We start from the raw sequence: 25,164 nt of genomic DNA on the forward strand, positions 1-25,164 counted from the left end.
TCTCAAGTAAAGTCCTCTGCATGGTGACGATGTGAGAGATGGCCACCAAGAAGAAAATGGTCACCAGAAAAGCTGCTGTAATTAACTCCCAACCAATATTTCAGAGCAATAGCAGAAATAACCTAGCAAAAATTCATGCTGTGCTGACAAATAGTAGTTACAAACAAATGTCAGGACAAGGGAATGATGTGGAAAGGCCCACACTTGACATGGTAAACCAAAGGCAACAAAACCATTGCAGTCTCACTGCCGCTCCATTTACTGCTTCAGACAACGATCCCACTCTGTGTGACCCAGGCATGCTGGAGGCTGATCTGCTGTGTTTGTGCACATAAGTGGACACAACACTGTCAGATGTGGCAGCTTTCAAGCAGACTTTTCTGTGTCCATTCATGTTGCATACCTTTGCCTGGCAGTGCACAATGCATAGCATGTTGATCCATAGCAAGCACTCTTTACCTTTCATGTTTAACCACATCATATCAGATGTCATTGCAATCCATTTTTATGAAAGACAGACATGAGGCCTAAAACTAAGTGAATTTTCTATTGGAACCATTTGTTCAGTTTTTGACCCTCCACCTCCTCCATTCTGACCATTCTCTTAATCCACTTGATTTTAAAACTATGCAGACTTTGATTTCACTCATTTCTCACCCTTTAAATCTCATTTCTTATCCCCTAACTCAATTAACACAGCTTAGTTAAAATTGTTACTAACATCTTTTTTGGTATTATCCGCTTAATCATAATTTTAAAATGAATGGAATATTTAATAATCTGTACTCATGATGTAATCAGAAATTTAAAAAATCCTATGAAAGCTATTTAATAATATTCTAAACCACTCAGCATTTAATTAAGGTTATTAGGAGATTAGAAATTAGATAGAAAGATGAATAAAGAAGAAATCTGAAGTCCATAATCATTGTTTCTAAAATGAATGACCACATTAAGGTCTTCCAAAACTAAAGTGGTAATACATCTTTTCTCCCACAAGATCCTGCTTTAGAAATGTGCTTCTGTGTTTGAGAGAGGAAAGGAAGGGGATTGAAGTCTTTGAAATTGTTCTATAAATAAAGCGAACCCGTTAAACATCAGTGTGTCCCTTCATTGGAGCTAAAATAAACATCCAACCACTAGGATACCCTCCCTAACCGGCAGAACAATCCTCTCCTCCCTGAAAAACTTGGACCTGTGTTGTGGCTGCAGCACAGAACCCCATATGGGAAGATGCATTGTTTCAGCACATGTACCAGAGGATGTGACGTACCCTGTCCCTCAAACCCAATGGTATACCATCACAGAATCACAGAACATACTGAGTCAGAAGGGACCCAAAAGGATCATCAAGTCCAGCCCTTAGCCTCACACAGGACCATCCCCAAGAGTCACACCATGAGCCCGAGAGTATTGTTTAAATGCCTCTTGAACACCATCAGGCTTGGTGCTGTGATGCACCCCAGCCTACATCACCCCACATGGGAGCTGGCTCTGCTGACTGGGACACAAACATTCAGAGACTACCACACTCCAGAAAGCCAAACCAGCACTCTTGGCTACATCTGTCGGGCAGATGTGAAGCACAAATGCTGTTTATAGTGGTTTTCTACTCGGACATTCACTCACACAGATTTTGAACAGTCTCAGACAGGTCTTTTTTTCTTTTTTTCTTTTTTTTCTTTGATTTTGTTTCTCTGTAGGCATTTGAAGGTGAAATGCACCTCACACTAAACCTATTTTAGGGAGATTTGGGATCTGACTGTGCACTTGTTCTACACGTAAGCCCTACCCTAGCCTGCCAGTCATTCTGCTTGCATAATTTACACAAAAGCCTGCGGGAGTTTTTCATGCAAGAGGACTTGGGGGTCAAGCACACATTAGAGGAGATTTTTCTTTGTTTTTACTTGGTTTTTTGGTTTTTGAGTTTTTTTGGTTTTGTGGTGGTGGTTGTTGCTGGTTTTGCTTCAAAGTAAACTTAAACAGCTTTAAAACTGTTCGACATTTTCAAGCTGAGATCAGAGCCAGGCACAAGAGGGCAAATTGTGGCCCAGGGTTTCAGTGTCTGAGGCTTGTTTTCAGAAAGTAAAAGAACCACTTACTGCTCTTAGTCCCAATGCCAAATCTCCACTGAGGTCAGCGTGCATGAACTGAGGGTGTGAGGCTCTTAAAATAATCTCAGCAAAGTCAAATATTCAGAAGATACATCATCACAGCAGATTGTACTCTGAGAATAGCAGGAAGGAATTACATTGCACGCTGTTAAAATGTTAGCAACCACATTTCATTTTTGAAAAGGCAATTTATTTGTCCTGAAATAAAGAGTTGATTATATCTCTTATTACTGTTACAGGAACTTGATATATCACAAAGTGGAAGAGTTACAACATGTACCAATTCTCAACCAGGAAAAATGAACCTGATTCATAATTCACTTTGAGAATGTGTAGTTAGTCAATCAAGTGATTTGTAATCATAAAGGCTGCCAGGAATCAAATGAATAATGGACTACACTAAAATCCTCAGATTTTCTAGTATTCTTATTTCATTATGTGACTTTTATTGCTCTTTCTGATAGTTATCTCTCTTTCAGCAGAAAAAAATTAAACTATTCATATATACTGGAAGGAATATATTTGACTATTTAATGCACATAATGAATACACAAATTGAGTGATCACCCAAGGTAACAACTGAATGTGAGGTTTTCCTACATAGAAGTCTTTAGGATGTGAAGCTTGAGCAGAAAAACCCCATTTTTCCTCTTGAAAGGATTTTTGGGGTAGTCAATCCTAGCATACATCATATTGTTACAGTATAATTTCTCGAGCTGTTTTTTTATAACCATGGAAATTACATAATTCATATAGTGTGGCATCTGTTAAAGAGCAACTGCTTTACTCTCTGATGCTGAGAAGCATCTTTACATTATATGATTATTTAATAAGGTGTGACCTCCAACTCTCTATTTTTACCAGTAATCTGGCAGAATCAGATAGATAGTTACAGACAGAGATGGCAAAGGAAACAACCACTGTAAGTATGAAATTGTGCAGAAGTTGTAGCTTAATATGTATTAATCATATTCAGAATTGTGGATTTTTAATGTTAATTCTTTTTTTCAGGCTTTTACTGCAAAACAAAACTTCTGAGTCACGCAGCTATTAATAAGCAGAAAGTACCTTAATTGCAGTTTCTCGTATATTGAAATTTTAATTCATTGTTTGTTATACTATTTATTGTTATCTCATGCATTCCTAAATATATGTTTTCAATATCCTGACAACTGAATCAGGCAATTTTCAAGTGATTGACACACCCACACTGTGAGATGATTTATTCTTGGCATCTCCCCCTACCTACAGAGCAGGTCCATGGAGAGAGCACTGCTTCTTGTTCTCATTTACATTTGTACCACTGTAATTTTTATTTTTTGCATGGTGGGGGGTCCATATGAGAGAGAAAGAAGTGATAAGTGATAACATTGTATTTATTATATATTTTAGACAGAAGGATTTTAATGATTTTTACTGGCCATTTGTTGGCCATCCAGACTCTAATTTTACACTTTTACAGTAAACCCAAAGGTTATTTCTTCATTAAAAAAAAGAACACAGGACATGGAAATGGCTTCACTTAACAGCAAAACACAGCCAGTCTGGGTCCAGAAAGTAGTAATGGAAAAACAGGGTTTTTTGGAGGCTTTGGATCAAGCTTACAAATAAACTTTAATTTAGAAAAGCAGGATGCAGTTAGTCAAACTGGAATATAGCCAGGATGTTGTTTCTACTGTTGTCGGCATTCTCATTCTATTTTATAATGACCACAAAGGATCACTGCCTGCATTTTACACCTTCTCTAAAGCTGTAGTCATTTCAAAGGTACAATATCAAATCAAATTTAAACTACAACTTAAGTGCAACCATGAGCAAAACTCATGTCTTGGGACATATTTTATTCTAGTAAAAACATGGCATTCTGAACCTAAATCTGCGGAAATGCTCATAGCCCAGGCAGGATACCCTCGTGTCAGTGGACAAAAAAAAATAAAAACCAAAGTGGCAAAACTGGTGATATAATTTTTCCTCAGTTAGCAAAGCTGAGAAAAATGACAAAAAGCATCATAAAATGCTATGATATTTTTGTCTTTACTATTCAAATGTTAGGGGAAAACCTGGAAACATTACTTAGAAAATAAAACACAGTTTTGATAGAGAAGTATCCCAGTTAATTTTAGTGTCCTTTCTGACTGCTAATGTCAATTCAAAAATTATTTAGAATGCATAAAAAATAGAACACACCAGTTCAAAATGTAATGTTCGTGCAATATGCTCTATGGACTAGACCTATGCACTTTTTCCAATCAAAGTCACTGTCACTGTTTCTATCTGAAGGAGGCCCGTAGCAGTTGGTCGTGAAAGTTCATGTTGAGCTCTCTAAAAAGAATGTCTCATGCACATGTGCCATGGTTATCATGTTAAAAATCTGTGAATTTTGGAATGAAACAACCGTACTTCCCTTCCAGAGCCATGATCTCCACTAACACACATATGTGGTCTCCTAGTGATGGTCTTCTGGGTATGCTGGAGTACAGTAAAGCTTAGCCCCAGAACTGCATTTCTTTAACTTCCTTTAACAAAATATAAATTAAAGAAATGACTGGTATAGCTAAATTTAATAGCTACATAAAGCACTGGAACTATGTAGGATCCTACCATTTTTAATAAATTGCCTGTGATATTAGTAATGGGGCACTAGTGTGGTAAGCCACATATTTTTCACTCACTTGGAAAAAAAAAAAGTATCAATACAGCAATGGCTGTAAAATGTGAAACAAGCAATTCCTGCTCATTCATTTGGAGTATTAATTCATGCTTCTTGTGGACAAGCAGAATCTTGTTATTCATTGAATGCTGAGTTCTAACCAAACAAATATATATAATAATAGCATATAATAGTATATATAATATATATAATATATTATATATATAATTATATATATATAATTATATAATATATAATATATATAATTATAGTATTCTTTCCACAGTTCTGCAAACTGCAGAACTTTGATCTTCAATATAGCAACACATACAGCAGAGAGGTGAATTTTACTGCTGCCAGGATAAAAGCCCCATAATAGCAGAGGTCAGTGGGTGGGCAAGAGACACTACTTCCTTTCCAAATACTGTTCAGAAGTGCATTAGTGTTAACCACTTGAATGCCATTTCATACATTAAGCTACCTCAAATCTCTAGGTGAAGTAAAAAGAAATACATTTGATGGAAAAATCAAATTACTTGCTGGGAAAACATGTTTTCAGAGAAATAATGGTGTCAGGTCTTGGGTACCTTGGTGTACAAAGGTATTTTTTTCTAACCCTTCATCTGGCCATTTGAGCTAATGACTTAGAGGTAAGCTGAGAGTAGCAGGACTGATGCCCTCTAGTACCTAACCTCTAGCTTTCACGTATCCAGCAGTTCCTGCCTACGCATACGTACAGCTACAAACGCATGGCCTCCAATAATGAAAAAAAAGCTACTTTCCACTGCTGAACACAAAAAAAATAAAAACAGTGTCAGATATCTGCCTAAATGTTCACCTTTTCAGTTAGGAACTTTTCTTTTATACTGTCCAGAAGTTGGGCCCAGGGTCTAGTAGTGCTCTTATACAAAATATATAGAGATGTCTTAGCAAGACATAAATCCCTATTGTGTCCATCAGAGGAGACTGGTTTTTTTCTCTTCTGTGTAGGCTTTTTTTCCCTATACCTGTTGATTCAGGCTGACTAAAGCCAATATTCACATCTTCCAGAACTGCAGGGTTTCGACACTGCTGCAGCTAAGAGCAAGTCCCATACCCTTACAATTTTACTGTACTCAATGCAGTCAAAACCCACCTTCACTCAAAGATCCAATTCTAAAGCAACTGCTCTAACTTTTGTCTTGTTTCGCTTAATGGTTTGAACATTATGTGATAGATGAGACCAGGACTGCCCTAGCAAAGTGTTTTGATGATCCCTTAAAACAAGTCTCTTGTAAGAATTGCACTGAAACGACTTTTATTTCTGTAGAATTCATATGTTATAAGAAGAGTTAGACTAACAGAGTGTGACCAGAGTCAAATCCAGTGTTTGTATCTAACCCAGCAAATCCTAGGGAACAATCAACCTGTGTTTTCATAGCATGAAGTTTTCATATTTTAAAGGAAAGTTTGATAAACTTGCTGTTCGTCCCTATTTCTTCTTTTTCATAGATTAGGAGTAAGGAAGAAAAATCTTAGAGAGAAGACTCTTCCAAACTAGCTAAATGGGAACAGCTATGCTACAGTACAGCCAGGGAGAATCCCACAGGGACCCAATCCCCATGCGAGTAGAGTCCAAGCAATGATCTACTTATGTGCAAATCCAGCCCTGGTATAGGTCTGGGTTTCGCCCAAAGATGAGCCAATCCCAAGGTCACAGCTGGAAATTGTGTGTGGTCTGCATGCAGCAGAACTGCAGGGTGAAGCATGCAGATTTCGGCCCATCTGCACCATGAATGCCAGAAATGGGAAACAAATTTTTAAAAGTGTGTCTTAGCAGAGTGCAAATGGCTTTTTCCAACTATAGTCATAGTCATAAGACATCTCTGTTTTGCTCCCTGGTGGAGAGCACTTCTTCGCTTCTTCACACAAACTTCTCCCGATCAATAGAGTGACAGCCCTAACGTATAGCTAGTGTGTGTGATGGTCATACAGCTGTCCCTTCAGTAGACATTAATGCTACATCCAGAACAATGTGAGAGATTAATATTTGCTAATCTAACAGACTATTTCTTTCCTGAAGGGATGAAGGGATGTGAGCTTCACTTAAGCTTTTTAAATTTGGTCTGTTTTATTGCAAATGGGAGAGATAGGGGTGGAAATCTGTCTCCACTTCTGACTCAGACTTTCTAAGCCCAGAATATTGTTATTATTATTTATCAAGAGCATAACTTTCCTTAGTGCTTAGCAAAGGAGTGGAAGGATTCCCCTGTGTAAACTGAAAAGGATTGGCAAGGAGAAAGGGGCAGAGGGGATGAGAGCATTTGCTTCCGAGCAAGACAAGCCTTGCCCTCAGAGCCAAGCCTCCCTGGAGCTAGACTATCTGAGCAGGAAAAATGTGAACAGTTGTATTTTGTGTCTTTGCTTTCAAAGTTACTTGACAGTGAAAAACCACCAGGAGTGGGAATGCCAGGCACAGAGGGTCTGTGTTACGCCAGAAGAGTGTATCCTCTCTCCTTAGCTGGGGGTTGCCTGCTCCTTATAGCAGAGACTCTTGTTTGTCCCGGTGACATATGGAAGATTCCTTCCTTAAGTTCCTCTCTTAGCTTCTGGTGGCCCTCTTCAATCTTCTCTTTGAGGCTCTGGACATGTTCATCCAGGTTTTTTTTCCACAGATAAGACATGGACTCATAATGGGGCAGTGAGAGTGTCTTCATAAATCCTGATTTTACTAACTAATGCACCCATCTTGTCCTCTCCTTCCCTCCATTGCAATGTTGCTAAGTAGTGGGAATACATTTCTGATGAGTGGTGGTAGAAGCCCTGGGTGGTAGAAGTGCTGTAGAGTGAGAGAAGGAGACCCTTGATCTCTCTAGTGAAGTCTGAGTAGTCTTTTACTGGGCTCAGGGTAGGTGGGGATGCCTCTGGCACCTCCCCTTGGTCGGGGAGTCCTTCACTGGATGATTGATACTGGATCACAGGGACATTTCAAGAGTCTTTGACCCCTTCTGAGCACAGGTGGACCCATTATGGCCATGAGCAGAGATTAATATCTTCAGACCATGTTACAGCACTGAGGTCTTTGACGGGAAGTTTGCAGCGTTCCCCAGGTCACCAGTGCTTTCCAGGCTGCTGTGTCTGGAGGCAGCCACCCTTTTCTTACTGCAGGCTAACCCACACTGTAAGGTTTCCCCAGACAAAGTAGGGATTTCTAGGGATTCCCAGGAGTGAACACTAGAGTGAAAATTTTATACTGCTAATAAAGTTCCTTCAAAAACTATAGTTTTCCTTAAGTACAGAAAGGAAAGTACAGAAAGGAAAGTTGGACTCAACACACTGTAGAGGGATCTCATGCAAGTAAACACAGGAACATTGATCAGGCAGGACAAGGCATATTTTCTGGCAGGATATCAAAGAAATCATGCTGTGACCCAAGTCATGGTATTTGGATTACACTTGAAAATACAGAAAAATTAAAATAGAAAGTAGCAGGCTAACATCCTCCCAGAGAGAAGGGGAGGGGGGCTATAAATTCAGAATTCCCCAGGTCTGCAATGCGGTGGACCTGTGCTATCCAGTACAATAAATTTACTATTCCATGGAACGTAGCTATTGAGCTACTCTCATCACAAGGCAGGTACAGAGGTGAAACAAACACTTCTCTACCCTCCATGACATCTAAAAGTGCTGTTTTGGCATGGTACAGCACAGTTTTATGCAAGCCTAAGCTGGAATGACATTAGCATATAACAATATTAATTTTTACCATAGCACTAATTATATCTAAAGTTTAACTTGTGAAGACTACATCAATACAATTTAGTGCTGCATTGTGGAAACAAACAGATGAGTACAGCTGACCTGTTGGTAAAGCAGGTCTGAAAAGAACAAAGCTGTGGTCAGAATAACAGCAGCAGACCTCATTCTCTCCCCTCACCCTTCCACAACCTGCACTGAAAAGGGTACCATTTTTCCATTACAGCCCGGCACTTCAAGGCCTGATCAGATTATCCTGAAAGCATGCAAATTAATTGATCTGGGAAAGTCCAGTCCCATTCACCTTCCCACCCCCAGCACACTGGACCAGCAGCTTCAGGACCTGACATAACTGCATTTCTTCTCAATAGCCCAGATGGATTGACAATTGATCAGCCTGACGATTCTGAGAAAGAATGAACTGTGAGTTTTATGCAATCCTCCTGTAATTCCTATCCCTACTGTTGAGCATGAACAAAACATTTCTCTGTGACCATCAAATGCTCACTGTTCACATCCAGCTGCTGGTTGAAATTGCTCTTGAGACTAAGCAACTCCCCCCAGGACACTGCAACCTTTTTATAAAAGGGAAGTGGGGAAAGAAGAGAAGATGGACTCACTTCTAGAATTAGTGGTTTTACAGCACAAGGAAAAAAACTTCTTTATGGCTTTCCTGGGACTTCAGGATTTTGTGTTTCTATTTTTACAAGAATGGGCTGATTTGTCTTAGGCTATTACTGTCTATTACTGTTGGAAGTCCTGCAGAAAGGTGGGAAGCAGAGAATTCTGGCAATCTGCCTAAAGAGAAATCAATGAAACAAATTAATCCTTCGCAGGCTGCAATGACACAGTAATCCATCACTCAGAGCTGCTTTTATACACCAAATCAGAGAGCAGAGGAAAGAGCCCTGGGGGACATCACAGACAACAACTTACAGCAACACTGGGAAAATATTAAGGAATCAGTTTATTTAAAGAGGATAGTTTTCAGTTGATTGCCTATTTAGTTTTATAGAGATTTTTCTTCGTGCTATGTGAAGCTCTGGGTGGATGGCTCTATCTGCTGAGCATTAGCTCCCCAGAACTGCTTCCCCCCCCCCCGGGCTTCCAGTAGTGGGGGGGGGAAATGTTCTTTTTACCCTTGATGGGCGAGTGGCTGAGATACTGACTTTTGACGGGGAGGGGTTCCGAAGCCCCACGCAGGCTTTGCAGGATCGGGCACCAGCCGCATTGATCCTGACCCCCCTTTTCAGTTCCACCGAATGGATGTGGGGCTGGGGCGGGGAGGAAGTGGGTGAAGGGGGAGTCACTGTCCTCAGCAGCGATTTTTCCTGGTTGTGGCGGTAGAGGGGTTGGCAGAATTGGACCTCCGTCCTCGCACCCCTCTGTGAATCACTTTTTAGAGAAACCCACTCGAGGCGCGGGACAGGGATTTAATACCATCGACAGGGACTTAAAAATCCCGTGGTGGTACCCAAAGGTATCCCCTCGAGGGAGGGTGCTTACCGGGAGCGACGCCGCTGCCGGACCCTGGCCCCCGTTAACAAAAAACAAAACAAAACAAACAAACAAAAAAACTCACACACACCAAAAACGTGGCGTGGCTGCGGTGCCTAAGCGGGTCCAGCCTCCGCACCCTTGCTGGTTTGTCCCTCCCCGCGTGGACGTCACCGGCTTCTCGGGAGCGGGACAGAACCGGGAGCATCACCCATCCCCCGAGACTACTCTCCGAAAGCGGTGGGGGACAGACAGGAATTCGGCAACACGCCGAAAAACAGCGTGAAAACCGTGAAGTGGGTAAACTGACGTGGTGCTATAAGGAGACGCTTTTTTTACTTTATTTATTTACTCCTCCCACCCCAAGGGCAAAGGAATATTTTTGATAGCCCGCTTGCATGCTGGTTTCACTACCCTACACACTTGCGAGTCATGTTTTATTTTTTAAGAGGTGGATAACGTAAGGATCTGGTGGTGCTGCTGGGGTCGGGAGAATTATGCTGATTGGGGAGCCTAATTGCTTCAAGAAGACATGCCGCTAAAAATGGAGAGGACCGCTGATGGAGTCGGTCTGTTCCTAATAAAATGAAGAGGCACTGAATTAAATTCTCAAGAAAGGGACTATAAAAGTTGCCACAGTGTAACTAAATTACTTCACCTAACTATTACCCCTCAGATGACATCTTGAAAGAAGGCAGACTGAATACAGCTTCCATATTCATAAATTGGCTGCGCTTAGGCCAGTAAATCTGGACTGATTTAAAAGGGCTTTTTCATCCTCCGAATCAAATGAAGTAATTGTTAATTAGATGTATTCTGTTAACAATGTCGCTATTCCCTGCATCACCTGTTCACATATTTAGTGAACTTCTTAACATCTGGTGCATCAGATTTTTCTCTTCTTTTCTTTTTTTTCGGTGTCAGGCTGAAAGGTGTTTTTCCTCTTGTGACTCTTCGGGGCCAATATCATTCATTCTGCTCCTTGGAATGCCTTCCCTGGAGATTTTTAGAGGTTATCAACGTCCCTGGCGGGTCCGAGTGAAGAAGGAGCCTCGCGAACCTGCCCTCGCTGGGAAAAACCTGTCAGGGATCCCCAGTGGAATGGCAAGGGTTCCCAAACAGCCCAAGCGGGTTTCGGGGTGCTGATTGCCTTCAAAATGTCACCGGGGTCCTCTTGCTCGGAACACCCCTGACAAGGGCGTAAGTTTGAGGAGAGAGGTGAGGAGGAAGGAAAAGAAAATAAAGAAACTTCCCCCTGACAGCTCGAGATGTTGGCAAACAAAAGAAAAGTCGCAGTTCCAGCAACTCGGGCTCTCCACCTCGTAGTGAGAGCATATGGGGGCGTATTTCTCTCAGGTCAAGGGGTTTATCAGAGGTTTGCTTTCTGCCTGCTCGGAGGACACACAGGTTTGCGACTTCTCTATCCTCCCTTGCTAGCACCTGGCGCGACCCAGCCCTAGGTTCTCGGCTCTTCGTAGTCCGCAACAAAGCCCACGCGTGATGAGAAGGACACAAGCGGTGTGCCAGAGCTTGCGAATGGGACAGGACGTTATCCCAGCGCGGGATACGGTGGTGCGTGGTGCCTAATAGGTTCTGCAGAGGATTGCGGGAGCAGCGCGGAGATGCGTTGGATCAGCCATCCCTTTCCTGGGCTGGCAGGAGAAACCAGGCGCGTCCTGCTTCAGTAAGTATCGCCTAATAGAAGGTGTGTTTTTGCCAAGCGTTTTGCATTTAAACCTGTGACCTCTTCAGATTGCCCTCTGCCACATTTTGTGCCAGTTAAGCCCGTCTTCATCCTACTTAGACAGAATCAGCCGTCTGCTTCATGTGTCTCTCTACCGGAATCGGCTCCAAATAAACGGATCACGAATGTAAAACTATCCCCCCAAGACATATAACTAAAAATTGTCGAAGAGACTTTGGTCCACTATCCATGTCTTGTGCCAGTCACTCATCAAGGTCCCTTGTGGTGTGTCATACGTCATCATGACTGATCCGTGACACAGTTTAGTGCTATTTGGGGACTCTCCGGCATCCTGACTCCACCCTGCACCTTTGTAGCTCGCTGTAAATGCATCCCTTACAAACTCTCCAAAGGATCACTGCACAGCCCAAGTTAAAAGCCACCATCCCAGATGCTTTCTGGACAAATGCACACTGCTCGGAGTTTCTAAGCATTTTCCTGTTTCGGGGTCGTTTTGCCTGTCCTCTCCACCTCGTTTTTGACTCGGGTCCTTCAGCCCAGTGGCTAACCTCACCCTCCCTCCCTTTCCAACCTCGGGCTGAAGGGCAGTCCCCGCTCATTTCAGGGGTCTCTTCTTCCTGCCGTAGGCTAGGCGCTCCAGACATTAAACCGAAAAAGATGCCTGTCCTCGCATGAGCTACCTATTCCACGCGTGGGCGAATAGCGGAATCTCTATGCTTAGTACAGGCAGTAGAGGCCAGCGGGCGGCCAGAGAGGGGCAGGAAGGAAGAGTAGGTGAGGACGCCAACTGCACCTCTATCCACCTCCGTGGGTAGTTACTGTGGGGGGACCCCCAGCCTGTGAGGATGTTCATGCCGGCGTCTGGGGGTCACCGTCCGACCCGGGTCCGGAGCATTCTCAGGGGTCTCGCTGCGAGGCTGCTGAAAGGATGCAGACAATAGCAGCTGCAACACCTGCGATCTATCATGGCGATGAAATATGTACAGTAGTACGGAGTAATTGCTCTTACCGCTTCCAGAGGGAGCTCAAAGCTGGAAAATCAAGATTAGAGTCTTCCAAACTGTAAACAATTTCCACAGAATATATCCATAGCACACGCAGATCGACAGGGAGACAGAGAGAGAGAGAATTCCTCGTTTGTCTCAGAAGGGACTTTAAGATTCTTTTAGCCTCATGCGAATAGGGATAAAGACTCCGTCAATGTGCTTAGCTACATCACGGGGCTGAAAAACTTTTACCTGTGCGCGGTGGGGAGAAACACAAGGGCGGTACAAGGTCAGGGGGGATCCTGGGTGATGTATGACAGAGTAATTAAGATGTACGCCGGAGTAATTAATTTACTGCAGTCCATAGGGTTGTTTAGCGAGTACATAAACTCCATTTGGAAATAGAGACCTGCTTATGCGCGTCCATGCAAAGATATCACGCGTGTTGTGCATTTACGGTGTACGGCTGCATATGAGTGCTGGTGTCCCGCCTGTGTACAGAGTTTAGAGGTGTGGGCTCATGTGATACGCCCCAGTGTCAGGTTGTTGGGTGGGATGTGGGTATGCACATTCACCACCACGTACGCACCTTGCTCTGCAAGCTCTGCAAGTTTTCCCTCCGTGTAACTTCACGCACGTCTGTGTCACATGTTTTATTAAACGCAGATAATCCCACTCGGCGGTTCACAGTTCACCAGCGGCTGACACTGAAAATTTAATGCTGACTTGGAAGTGCAGCACTCAAGTTACGAGGTGAGAAGAGCGCGCAAGAGTGGCTGGGATTTGGGTCTGGGCTGCTCTGATCTAGATCAGTGCTCAAGAGGTTAAAACCCGTCCTTGCCTTCACCCTCATCATCCTCTCCCTCATACTCCTCACCCTCATCCTCCAGTCAGTGTCGTGTCCCCCCTGTGCTGCCCCCTCACCTGCTCAACCTGTACCTCAGCTCACACGCACACATATTCACTCACACAAGTGATACCTGCCTCCTGCTCCTGCCAGGAGCAACTTCCCCGCTCGTCACCTCTCCCCCCGCAGCCGGGGGGAACCGTTCCCGGCCCCCAGGACTCCCAGCAGTGTCAAAACCTGCATATAAATCACCGGGAATAAGCCGCAGGTTCGTTTCCTTTCCGGAAAATAAACAAGTAAAAATATATAAATGAACCCAGCTTCATTGCTCTTTTAGCAGGGAAGACTGTATGTCTCCACTTGTAAAAGGCGGGGAGAAAGACGGTGCGTTACAGAGTCACCACCGCCCCCTGACAAGTGATTACGCCTCTATCAGCCCCTGCCGCAATCAACCACACCTCGCGAGGATGCTGCTCACACTCAAATTGGGCTGGAAACTAAGGGTCTCGGCGGGTGCCCAGGATGGAGAGTTCCCCTCGGGCGGCCCCGAAATTGCCGCAAGTCCAGGGCCAGCCCCGGAACGGAGCGGAGCGGGGCCGGGCGGGAGGAGCGTCGCGGCGCGGAGCGGGTGCGCACCCGCGGAGCGTCCAGAAGCTGGGGGCACCGGGAAGCCGCTTCGGCCCAGGGGTGCTCCCGTAGTGCGTGACGCCTTTGGGACTCCTACATGGGCTGCCAAAGCTTTTTCCTTTTTATATCTTTTTTCCCCGAAATTCCTCTCCCCTCTCTCGTGTCTTGACCCACAGCACAGTCCAGCAAATAATTCTGTTTATCTCCTTTACAACGGCAATTTTATGCCGTACAATGCGACAAGTAGCAATGGATATGTATGGAGAGTTGCGAGGGAATATGAATGCGTACGGCAAAATGCCACCTTCCCTACCTGTCCATTTTCTTAGCTGGTTCGAACAAAAGGAGTCTCGGATGCATTTTGTGGCACTGAATTAATTCCAAATATTTGGTACACAAACTTAGCGAGCCCAAAGGAGATTAATTTTTCCGAGTAATCCAATTAAAAGATTTCTAAACTAATCTTGGGGGGGGTGGGGGTATAGTGCAAGGCTAAAGAGGAAAATCGGGTTTATGATAGTGATTTATTGCACCAGTTTGATCTACAGAAAGAGGCTTTCCTCGTTTGGAGATGACCGCCCTTCCCCCCTCAGTTCCCTTTACCCCACTGAGGTCTCAAATATATCTTAGCATATATATTGTTGAATCTGTTTCTTTTATTTTATTCTAATTTTCTGGAAATACTACCATCCAGGCGCGAATCTCGCCCTTAATGCTGCAAGGAAAGGAGTTTGGTGGCTCACAAGTACCCTAGACCTTTTTAAAGGGCTAGTAGATTTATGGTCTCTTTTCCGACGCCCATCCAGAATAATTAGCACATATGTTCTAAATAGATGATAGTTTTGTGAGCAATAAAGCAATTATCCATCTCTAGAGCTGACACTTCCTCCAACTAAACTCCAACCAGCAGCTAATTGGAAAAGTCATTTCAGTTTCATTGTCTGCAATTAGTCCTGCTAAACTATTATACCCAAACTACCTGGTTTGAGGTTTATTTATTCATTTCTTATTTGCATTTACAAACGTTTACCAAGTCACGCTTAACTGTTCCTGGAGAAGGGCGTCTCTAGGGGTTGTCGGGGAGGTTTGAGGGCTTAGGTGGGGAGGGGGTTGTTGAGGGTTTTTTTATGCCTTTGCAACCAGGAAAGTCACTCTCCTATCTTGGCGGTGATGGAGGGCTCAGCCGTGCCACAAACATGTGTCCACTCTACTGACTGGGGGAGATAAAACTATATTTTCCCTACTAGTGTAACCAAGGAAGCAGCGAGGGTGGTGGGGAGGAAGGAGAAGGGTAAAGTTCCTCAAAAAAAAAAAAAAAAAAAAAAACCCACCAAAAAAACCCCACACCACCACCAAATAATTCACCTCCCACTCGAACTCTGAATTTAGGGACAGCCTGGATGACCACCAAGCACCCCACTTCGCAGGTCCTTCTGTGCCAGAGCAGCCCGTATGTCTGTGTGTGTGTGTGTTCCCAACCCTGCCTGTGGACACGGTGTCCCCCTGCCCTTCCCCATGGAATTTGAGGGCAGGGAAAGGAAGGTCTGTGGGTCGGGCGAGCCTTTTTCTGTCCACCTCGCACGACTGCCGCCTCCTCGAGGGTGGAAAAATTAAACAAGATGATGGAGGCTGAGGACTTGTGCACAGTGAGTGGAAAAAATGTGTTAAACATCAGTTTGACTCCCCGTCGGAGCTTCAAAATATACACCGGCTGGATTTCTTCTACTTAATTTAATCCTTATTGGACTGAGTTTCTTCTCGCCATCTATTTACCAGAAGTCCCAGCAAAACGTACCTCGGGAGACAAGGAGGGGGGTGTGACACACAGTGGTGGGGGGAGGACTGTTTAGTCCATCATTTGAACCTCCAGATTAAAGCAGGTATTTAACAGGGAGGCACTCCAAGGAGTTGGAAGTAAGTCTCTTGAGTCAAGACTTCTGCCCAGGACTGGAGCTGCTCCTAGAGTGGAAGAGATTTGTGTGTTGGGATGGGAACTTGTAGCCTTAGCAACAAAGTAGTCACTTGAAGGAATTTACAGCAAAAGCATCCCAGACTGAGAAAGAAACGCCGATTTCTGAGCTGTTAGGAAGGAAGAGATAGTGCCCTGAATTGAGCCTCTAGAACAAAGTTTTTTCTGTTTTCCAGCGGCCTCAATTTTGTCCACTTCTTGTTAAAAAAATAAATAAAAACAAACAAGCAAACAAACAAACAACCAACAACAACAACAAGAAAATAATGGCTTTGGCAAGATGATTCCCAGAAAACCGCGGACACCTCCGTCGGTGCCTGCGCACCGGCCAGGCTCAGGCAGCAGGCAAAGTGGAGTCGGCTGCCCACCGAAGAACGGCAGTGCCCTCCAAAATCTAATCTTTCTGGGGGCCGGGACTATATCCCAGTCCAGGCAACCCCAATAAGTGCAAATTACCAAAATCCAGAGGTCTAAGAGTGAGAGGGAAAATTATGTCGGGCCAACTCTCCGCGCTACGACTCCAAGCATCAATTCTCGAGAAAGGTCCCCACTGCCCGGGCACTGGGAAGGAGTCTCAGGGCTGCTGGTTGTTCCCCACCCAGACCACCCGGCCCCATGCAGGGAGTATTTTGGCGCGGGAGAATGAGAAGGGCGGGACACGCCTGTGTCTCCGCAGTCACTCAGGGCTCGGGCTGCAGGGGGTCGCCCACGCGGGTCCTTGTTGCGCGCATCCAAGGGCACGCACCTCTGTGGCCAGGCATCCCCGCGCAAAAGCATTTTCATAGCTGCCAGAGCACACACACATGGTTGTTTTTTGCCTTTTTTTTTTCTTCCGTTACGAGCGATTTGGTAATGTCTATTCAAAGTTGCTGATCCAGAGACAAAATAGGAGTAGATAAAAGGAGATTTCAAGCGACCTCCTCGTCCCTTTCACACCAACCTGAGCCCCAGAATAGCCAAGGATCAACTCGGACAAAAGCCCTTTCCTTTTCCCTTTCAGCTTCAGAAGATTCAGTGGAAGGAGCTGACAATAAAACATATAGCTCTAGACCCATTTGATAGGATCAGGCAATTTTGTATACCTTCTAACGACGCTGTTGGATATGCCTGGGCTTCAGCCCTAGAAACGTGTGAATAATTATTTTAAAAAATCCTTGGTGTGGTAAAATAGATAGCAGTCATTTACAGCTTTTGTGTTCGGCTGGAGCGATTTACTGTGTTTATTCTATTGCGTTTAAACTTTATCTAAAGCACACCCCCGTCCTCCCCACGCAGACCGAATTACGCTATAATAAACATATCTTGCTCCTGACAGTTTCAATGGAAATGCTAAGGTTTACTACTCAGATCAACTTCTGATGAATAAATACAGTTGTAGAGCTGCTGCGTTTTCCCCAGCAAACATACTTTTGCACCTTTTTATCTCGGCTGCAGAGGAGAAAGTGACGTTAAATACTTAAACATCTTGGAGCCGGTCTCTGGTCTATGGAAAGTCCAGCTCAAATCTACTCCTGACGGACTAATCCCCGCAGTAAAATAAATGTGATCTCTGACAGGTAAGTATTAAGGAAATTTTTATATACTGTCATTGACAGTGTTGTCAGGACAATCTCACAACTTACAAACTCGTTTCCAAACGTCAGCTCTTCATCAAAATCTCCAGTCGAATTCGGAATCATAAAACCCATCAAATTTATTCCTCACAGAAACCGAAAGTTTAAAATACAGTCGGAGTTGTTTCAATGCAAAGCTTCGTGTTGGTGCGTTTTGTACCATTTTGTTTCACTTGGCTTCGGCGCTCAAACCACCGCAGATTTTTTTTTTTTTTTTGTCGAATGTAAATATTTGATCCTGGATTCACCAGTGTGTTGAAAATTATTCCCAGATTTGCCTTATACAGGAAGGTTTAATTTGCATCAAAAGGTCATTAATTTCTGTTCCTGGAGCTCTACTTGGGAATTGCTATGTTCCTTTGTGCTTTTAGACAAGTGGCCTTTGCTTTGGGTGCTTTCTTTCCCCTTCCCAAGCAGACATGGTTATTTTGTTGTGTGGTTTGTTGGTTAGGTTTGGGGGTTATTTAGTTTTGATTTTGGTTTGGTTTGGTTTTTATTTCCAGGCACAGATCTAATTTTTTTTCCTTTATTCATTTTCTTTTCTTTTTTCGTATTAGAAAAGAAGGCAGACTGTCGGGTGCTCAGGCGTTTCTGTTTGGAGGGATGGCGACCTCCTGCTTTCTGGTTGGCACCGGAGCATGTTACTTTTGAGTGCTAACAAATGACAAACACGGATCGGCGCGGCCCCGGTGCCGGGAAGGGTGCGGGGATGGCAGATTGCCTTCTCGAAGGCGGGGCAGGGGGAGCTGGGGGGGGCCGCTGTCACACCGCTTTTTTGCAAATCCCATCTAAAATAATTCCAGGGAAGCAGGAGGGGAAGGGCAGTTGCACCTCTGGGTTAAGCACACGCGGAGGGCGAGGAGTAGCAGACGCACAGCGGTGGGGTGAGACACACGATACCCTTCTCGTGGGTCGTGGGTCGTGAGACCCGCTGTGATGTGCAGCTGCTTCGGAAAACGCGGGGATGTCGGCTGTGACCCCAGGATGATGTTTCGCAGTGGAGGCAGGGGGAAGGAGTATGCTTCAAAGAGAGGTTTTGGGGTTTTTTTAAATAGATAAATAAAGCAGGCTATGCACGATGGGGTGGCCCAAGTATGTGCGGGATCGGGCTGGAGAGCTGAGCAGGGAAAGATGGAGGTCCTCTTTCCTATGGCAAGCCGCCTTTTTTGAGATGTACTGAAATGGCCTGGCTGAGGGGTTTGGGTGACAGTGACAGGGATACCTGGAGGGGAGGGAGAGATACCCACCCAGGACGCCAGGGGCAGGGTGGACATACCCTGGCATTGGGCTTATTTTGGAAAGCAGCAGGTTGGCACAAAGTGGCCCAGTGTGCATGTCCCACAGGACCTACTGGTAGGTGCTACAGGAGGCAGCGAGTGAGCAGCACAACACCCCGGAAGGAGCCAGTCCGACTTCTTGTCTGCACGGGATGATGCCACTCACCCCAGACTACCTCTCAGGGCAGAGGGCGACCATCCCCCCTCGAAAAGCACCATTTTCCACACACACATCGTGTGTTGCACTCCTCCAGAAACTTGGTTAATCCTTCAGGTCTGGCGGGGGGAGGTGGTAAAAGTGAGGAAAAAAGAAAGGGGAAAAAAAGGGCAAAAGGAAAAAAAGGCCTGGGAGGAAAAGCCCTAGCATCACTGATGGGAAATGAGGCTCGGCTGGGCACCACAGCTTATGGAGGCCTGGCACAGCACTGCTGTACCCAACCCAGCTGTGAGACCCTGGGGGGCAGCAGAGCTGGGACACGTGATTAAGGCTGGGGTGGTCTCATTGTGACTGTTCACATCCCCTTTACAAAAGGCCCGGCCTGGGAGAGGGGCCGCCCTGACGACTTCAACCATGGGATACGCGGGGACTGCGGGGAGCCCCAGTGTGACCCTCTGGTTTTCCAGCATTCTGGCTTGAAGATATCTACAGGTCAGAGCTGGGAACGACTAAAAAGGCTAAGAATTGGGAACAACAAGGACAATTTTTTACACGTCAGAGCTGTTCGCTGCACCCTGTGTAAGTCTGCACTTACTGTCCTCCATCTACCCCATTTCCTATGTGTGTGCATAAATATATACATATATATACACATGTATATGAGTACATCCGTATGTGTGTGAGTACATTTTTTAGTATATATGGTGCCTTGTGAAGCTTGACAGATGAAACAGGCACCTAATGTTTGTTTAGGAAAACACAGACTACGTATCTCAGCTCAAATTACATGCAGCCCGACCACTCACGAAATAATAATAATACCATCAATTGGGGTTTATATTATACACTAACACACACCCGACCCACCCCATTCCCCCCCCCCCCCCCCATCCCCCCCCCCCGCCTTCCTTCCCACCAGAAACAGCGTGTAAAAATTGTCACGACTAATCTCCAGAGGAACTTTTGCTTTCCGGAGGGGACAAGAGGACTGCAGAAAAGAGGGGAATCAGCTCTGTCCCGGGTTGGATTACACGAGGGAGGCGAGGGTGGAGAAGAGAGACACAGAAAGGGGGGAAAGAAAAAAAAAAAGAGGGGAAAAAAGAAAAAAGAAAAAAAAAAAAAAAAAAAAAAAAAAAAAAAAAAAAAAAAAAAAAAAAAAAAAAAAAAAAAAAAAAAAACAACAAGGAAAAAACGCCAACAACAACCACCAAAACCAGCTCCTGAATCCTGTCAAAACTCTACCACCTTCAGATCCCAGCGCGGACCCTGGCCTAGGGAAAGTAGTGTCTGGTGCTACAGGGAAAAATTAAGTCCCCAAGTCCCCAGCACCGTCTCCCTTACGCATTCCAGATCTGCAGAAGTTAAAAAGGAATCAAAGCTCATTTCCCAATTAAATGTGAGTTGTGGCCATTTCTAACTGTCCCAGTAATTTGTCGGGGAGAGGAAATGCCTCTTGTCGACTGAACTCTGCTTTAACCTAGTCAGCTGAGGTATGAGGCTAGTACTTTTACTGATGGATGCCCAGCGTCCCGGCTCCCCTCCCCAACAGGCTACTGCACAACCACAGGACGTCGCAGATGGGTTTTCCTCAGGACTCACACAAACTTCACCGGACCTTTACCCATCTGCTTTTTCTAAAACCCACTTTTAAAAATTGCTTTTCCTCCACACAGAACGAATGAAAACCACCAAGCGTTTCCAGTCAGGCGACAGGAGAAAATTCCTCCCCGCTGCGCAACTCCAGCTGCCCAGACCAGCGCAGTTTGAGGGTGTTTTGGGCCCCCTCCGGATTACAGTTGCGCCCAGCCTGGCTGCGAAATATCTGATTGCTGTCCCTGTAATCTGTTGACACTATTACCCAGATAAACAGGCCTCAATCGATCTTTTCATTAGGTGATCAAATAACAGAGCAGGTGAAAGAGAAGACCGATAGAATGCTTGCACTTCCCCACCCCGGCGCCCTGCCTCTGCTGCTGAAGCTAGGATGTGGGGTCGGTGCCTGCCTTACCCGCGTGGGTCACCTCAGCGAGACGCGCTCATTATCTGGCGAGGGGGCAGTGGAAATACCCACACATGTTTCTATAGGGGGAAAGGGGAAGGGAAGCGAAGGGAAGGGAAGGGAGGGGGGAGAGAAAATCTCGGACAAAATGAGTACTATGCGCCTCTCACTGCTCCCAAATAACAGGATGCCCAAATTGAATGAGGCCAGTGGGTGAGGCGGGGGGTAGCCTAGGGGTGGGGGAAGGTTGGGGAAGGTCTCCCCGCCAAGTGTCGCGGCCCCACACCCCTCCCTCCGCCCCGAAACCACGAGTAAGGGAGCGGCGACTTGCCTGGGGTGGCCCGGGGAGTCGGGGCCGTCGGCAGGGTGCCCGGTCCGGGAGGAGCCAGGCTGCGGCTGCTGGGTCCGTCCACCTTCTCTCAGGCTTTCTGCCTCTGTCTGTGTCTGTGTCTCTGTCTCTCTCTCTCTCTCTCTCCCCCCTCTCTCTCTCCGTGCCTTGCTCTGCCTCTTTTACTCTGCGCCTCTTCACAGCCTGGGAAGTAAAATCTAGATGATATACATACCAAGCTTGCTTTTTTTGTCCTATTTAATCTTATTCGTTTCACCTTTTCACTGACCAAAAGACAGGACCGAGAGTTTATTTGGAAAGAGAGAGAGAGAGGAAAGAAGCCTACTGTTGCATAGTCAATAACATCCTTTTTATCAATGCAATATACAACAGAGACGGCTTGGTCAAGGCACTCATTGAAAATCTCTTCATTATTTCGGGGCAAAATCAAGCGTTTATTCTGATCTCAGAAATGATGAAGGATTCTTCTCTCCAGGCGGCTCCCAGTCTCAGATTTCAGAGCTGACAGGGAAAGAAAGAAAATATCATGATCACTATACATCAAAGTTAGGGGCCTTTTTTTTCTCTTGACTCTTAATTAAGCAACATTACTTTACAAAAATAAATAATTACAATAAAACTTCTGTCATCTATTTCATCCCTTTTCTTCCTTCCGGCAGGTTTTTCATGCAGCTTCTAATCTGATTATAAACTTTAATGGGAGCTAGGAGCAGGGTAGGGTGTCCAGTAGGGCAGGCTGTGGGTGTTATTTTTTAAGGGCTTTTTTTGTTAGGGGGTTCAGTTTCTACAGTCTGTTTCTTCTTTTTCACATGAAGTCTTTCAACCTGATTTCAGACCTCTGGCAAAGGGAAGCTGCCAGGAAGGCAGGCTAGTGAGAGAGGTAGAAACCAGAAAGAAGGGGTTATTCTCTCCAGCGCAGTTTAATATTAAAAATTTAAAAAGCGAGAGAATTTTTTTTTTTTTTAAGAGGGAAGGGGGGGTGAAAGGCCGCGGACAGCCTCCGTGGCCCCCCCAGGGCTCCCTCGGCCCGACGGCTCGATGCCCACTAGATGGCAGCCGGCGTCAGCGATTCCTGCTCCGCCGGGGCCGAGGCCGCACCGGGCCGCGGAGGGGAGCGGAGAGAAAGGAAGGGGAGCGACACCCCAGCATCCCCCCCGCGCATCCCCCGTGCCCACGCGGCGTGACTCACTTTGGGAGATCAGGGGCTCTGGGGGGAGGGCATTGCGTGCTGGGCGTTTGGGGCTGTTCTGACCGCTCACACACCCCGAAAGTAAAATTAAAGGGGAGGGGATGAACACCCCCCCGGGGAAGCGCGGAGTCCTTCAGGGCTGCGGGTGGGCGTGTCAGGCGAGGAATGAGGGGTGAGGGAGAAGGGACAGGCGGCAAAAATAGCCCAAGGTGAGATGGGAGCACATATGGGGATGTGAATATGTGCGTGGACGCTCACGCACGTGTATGCAAGGGTGCGCCCACAAGCGCGCCGCTTCCTCCGTGCAGCGCGAGTGTTTTCTTCTCCATCATTAAACCCCCTGGACTGGCTTTTGCAATGGGAAAGCAGGAGAGAAATCCCGACTTCCGACATGGAGGTGAAAAAAAACCAAAAACCTCACACTAACTTTTCATGGGGAGCTCCTTTTAATTCCCCCTTTCTGCCTATCGCAATGCATCCTCCTCTGTTCATGTGTGTGCTGGGGGTGGGGGGGCGGGTAGAGGGACCGTAGACGACCCATACTAATCAGATCTCAAAGTAAATAGCAGCACAGGGAGATCTCAATGTAAATTGTGCTTGTCAGAAGAATCCCCGCTCCCTCTCCTTGCCCTCCCTCCCCCCCTCTCTCCTTCCCTCCCTTCCCCATCCCAGTCACTAGGTAGCGGAGAATTAAAAAAAAAAAAAAAAAAAAAAAAAGGGGGGGTGTGGAAAACCCGGGGTGGGGGGGTAACCAATGGAGTGAAAGAGGCTTGGCTAACCTTAGCCTCCCATTTTCTCTCCCCCCAATTCAGGGCTCTGACCAGTCAGTCGCCTTTGATTATCAGTTGCCAGCAGCCCTTCTCTTGGCTCCTTGACACGAGCTCCATATAAGGCAGCGATCTCCATAGAAACGTGTCAGTTTCAATAGTAGTGTCAAAGTTCACTATATACAGACATTCGCGCAGATCCCCCTTTCGGAAACATTGCTCTGCTAGGCTTCCCGTTTAAACGCATTCATTTTTTGGGTCTCTCTCTTTCTCTCTCTCTCTCTCTCTCTCTCCCCCTCTCTCTCTCCCTCTCTCCCCGTCTCTCCCCCCTTCCCCTTTCTTGCATATTCTATTAGTTTTTTGCCCCCCCTTCATCTCCCTCTTCTCCTTCCTTTTCTTCTTTTTTCCACCCTTCCTCCTTGTGCCTTTCGCTTCATTTCTGCAGGAGAAGAGAAGAAGACCAAACCAAACAACAACTAAAAAAAAAAAGAAAGAAAAAAAACTCGGAAAGAAAGAAAAAAGGGGGAAAAACAGAGAGGGAGAATTGGGGGGGAGGGGGAAAAGTCCGGAGAGAGAAAGAGAGAACGCATTCACATCTTAATACCGTTACTATTTTGACCATTCTTGCCTATTTTTTTTTTGTTTTGGGGGAGGGCTTCTCTTCTGGCTGATGAGTTTTTACCCGAAATACTTTTTTTAGGCAAACAAACAAACAAACAAACAAGAATCTTTTTGAGGGCAATTTCCACCGATTTTCTTTTTTTTTCTTCGCAACCGGCATCGTGCGCTCTCACTGGAGAAGAAGGAGGAAAGGGCAAGAAAGAGGAAGAGAAGAGGATTTATTTACCCGACCTACTTTGGATCTCTCTTTTTCCTGCAAGTGTCATTATTATTCCCGTTCTCTATTTTTACACTTCGCCGTGAATTCGTCTCCTCTGCGAATTTAGTCACATCCGATTTTTTCTGAGAATTTTTTTCTTTTTTTTTAAAAAAAAAAAAAAGCGAGAGAGAGCGCGAGCGAGCGAGAGAGACAGAGAGCGAGAGAGAGCAGCTCGGGAGAGAAAGAGCAGCGACCGGCAACCTCCTCCTTCTCCTCCTCCTTCTCCGCCGCCGCGACAGGAGATCAAACTGCCTCAGCACCCCGCCAGCCTCTGCCGCGCTCCCCAGCTCCGCCGCCCTGAATGGCTGACGGCGCCCTGCCCTGGACCTGGCCCCCGGACACCTCCATGCTCTGATCGCCGGCGGACGGCTCCTCTCTCCACCTCCCTCCTCCCCGAAAGCCCGCACCAGCACCGGCGGCAGTGGCGGCGGGAGCAGCCTCCGCGGGAGCGGCGGCGGCCGGGCCCCGGCGGCGGCGAGCGGCGAGCGGCGACCTCCTCCTTCTCTTCCTTCCCCTCCTCCTCCTCCTCCTCCACCTCCTCCTCCTTCTCCTCCTCCTCCTCCTCGGCGGCGCCGCGGCTTCCTCTATGCCTGCACATCCTCCGCGCTCTTAGCGCCCGGACCGCGTGTGTCTGTGCCCGTGCCCGTGCGTGTGTGCGAGTGCGCGAGTGGGGAGCCGTGTGCCGGGCGTGTGCGCGCGTGTCTGCCTGCGTGTGCGTGTCCGGCGTGTTACTCTCCTGAATGCCTCTCCCGACAGCCTTGTTTGCCGTTTCTGATTTTGCAACTTGAAGTGGCGGCGGGGGG

At 46.1% G+C, this 25,164-nt stretch overlaps 1 protein-coding gene across 4 annotated transcripts in view; it reads right to left on the reverse strand.

The window, feature by feature from the left end:
* Window positions 1-24,824, reverse strand: part of LOC108496236 — a 95,166-nt gene extending 70,342 nt beyond the window's left edge. For 2 of the 4 annotated variants that reach the window (XM_017812760.1, XM_017812763.1), the window contains exons 1-2: window positions 23,494-23,809; window positions 21,508-22,026 (exon numbers count right to left, since the gene is read on the reverse strand). The gene's annotated coding sequence lies outside the window, so the exon portion shown is untranslated. Of the gene's footprint in view, window positions 1-15,956; window positions 16,112-21,507; window positions 22,027-23,493; window positions 23,810-24,768 lie in introns of those variants that run through there. The other 2 variants (XM_017812761.1, XM_017812762.1) reach the window with 2 other exon arrangements.
* Window positions 24,825-25,164: the final 340 nt, after the last annotated feature.

The sequence above is a fragment of the Lepidothrix coronata genome, unplaced genomic scaffold (genome assembly GCF_001604755.1).
Source record: "Lepidothrix coronata isolate B3197 unplaced genomic scaffold, Lepidothrix_coronata-1.0 Scaffold37, whole genome shotgun sequence".
NCBI lineage: Eukaryota > Metazoa > Chordata > Aves > Passeriformes > Pipridae > Lepidothrix > Lepidothrix coronata.